Here is a 1,929-nt window from a genome sequence, read left to right on the forward strand (position 1 = left end):
AAATTTTAAACAAAATTCATTCACAGGAAACCCAGTGAACACGATAATTATAAAGCAAAACTAGATGGACGGAATTTGGTGCATAGTTTTAGCCTCTAATACATAGATCAATATCGTTGTATGTTGTCAGGTTGATCGTCTTCCGTTCTGTATATTCGCATACATGCAAGCGTGATAATTCATAAATGGAACGATTTGGAAGAAATGAAATTTTGGTGTGTAACCCTTTTACCAAAATTGCAGTTTTGCGTCAGATTTTGTTTCAATAAACCAAAAAAAAAAAAAAAAAGGCGTCCAAAATACGCATTCGGGGTTTCCCCCCCCCCCTTTATATCATGAATACAAAAAACTATCAGGTGCGGACTCTGAAAATAAAAACCTGAACACTCTTGGTGTCCTCGGCCTTGTCGATGGTGTACAATTTTATGCTAGAGGGATATAACATCTTTATTAGTGAATATGCGCAAAAGTTCAGAGGAGATGACCCTTGCTGGTACAGTCTGAGGAAACATTGCGTGGTATTTCAGATAATTACCAGTTAAAGTGCTTAGCTACAACAAGAGAATGCTTGTTTCCAAAATTCATGAAAATCTTTAGCATTCACGGAGAAATGAATGAATCATTGGGCATTTAAACGAAGATAAACATTTTACATCCATGGCAGAGGGTGCTCATATACAAAACAACTGAATTTTTAAATGAAAGTGATTCATCCCCTTTTCGTTCAATAGAAAGCAATCCATAATACATGGTGTTTCAAATTAATTTATAATTATCTGGGTCACACTATCGAATGCATATTTCGAAAGTTCATCGGTGTCATTTGCATTTATTGAGCAATGAATCAGTCACTAGACACTTACTTATACGTTAAACATTTAATGAATAGTACACTTTTTTATTGACTTCAGTGCTATTACATCTATATAACTTTAAAGGAAAACTTGTGTGCTCAGAAATCATTAATCAATGCACTTATTGAATTAATTGCATCTAAAATAAATTCTGAGGCCCATTTTTTTATCTGGCTGAAGTTTAAAATTATGAATTGCATACTCTCCAGAACGAAGTGCAAATTTTAAACGAACCTCTCTTGTCCCTCCTGAAAACGTTATGATGAGGGAGTGAGAGTTGAAATTAAACCTAAATAATTCTATATAAATCCTTTTTTAATAATATGGCCTAGCAAATAATTAGTACAGCTATATATTTCAACAAATAATTAAACTATTTATAATTATTTATTAGATAATATAGCAATCACAGTTTTCAGCAAAAATAGGGTTGATTCTTCAGAGAAGCCCCCGTTTTATCTTTCATTTCTAGTACATAATGTAAATGTTGTTTTTTTGTTTGTTTGTTTTTTGTCCTGCTATTTTACTCCTTAAAAATATGAAACTTTGAAACCACGGTAGAGCGCATACAATTTTTGATCATTCACAATGCATTTAAAATTCTTTCGCAGGCACACATTGACTCTGTTCGAGCGCATGAAATTTGTACCAGTCTATTCATTCCGTAAAATGCTTCAGTAACTCGAGAAATATGCTGTTGCAGGAACAGTGTCATAGCCAATGAGGTTCTACCGAGGCGTGACAGTTGCTTGTTGAAAACTTACCCCAATACCGAGGCGTGGCAATTGTTAGTTGAAAACCTTTTCCAATACCGAGGCGTGACTATTGCTTGTTGAAAACTTTCCCTTATACAGAGGCGTGATTATAGTTAGCTGAAAACATTCCGAAATACCGAAGCTTGACTATTGCTAGTTGAAAACTTTTCTATAATGCAGTGATAGAGTTAAAGTACTTAATAATTTCTTTTCCATAGTTATAACAATTGTAACATTTTTAACTTTAGGCTCAAGTTATATATTATTTCACTAATCATTACCTTGGGGTTTCAAGTCGAAATTCAAAGACCATCGAGTCT

The 1,929-nt window shown here is 33.7% G+C and overlaps 1 pseudogene; it reads left to right on the forward strand.

Annotated features, from left to right (window-relative positions):
- Positions 1-1,545: 1,545 nt before the first annotated feature.
- Positions 1,546-1,659, forward strand: LOC129959572 (U4 spliceosomal RNA; annotated as a pseudogene).
- Positions 1,660-1,929: the final 270 nt, after the last annotated feature.

Source organism: Argiope bruennichi, chromosome X1 (assembly GCF_947563725.1).
Source record: "Argiope bruennichi chromosome X1, qqArgBrue1.1, whole genome shotgun sequence".
NCBI classification, from domain to species: Eukaryota; Metazoa; Arthropoda; class Arachnida; order Araneae; family Araneidae; genus Argiope; species Argiope bruennichi.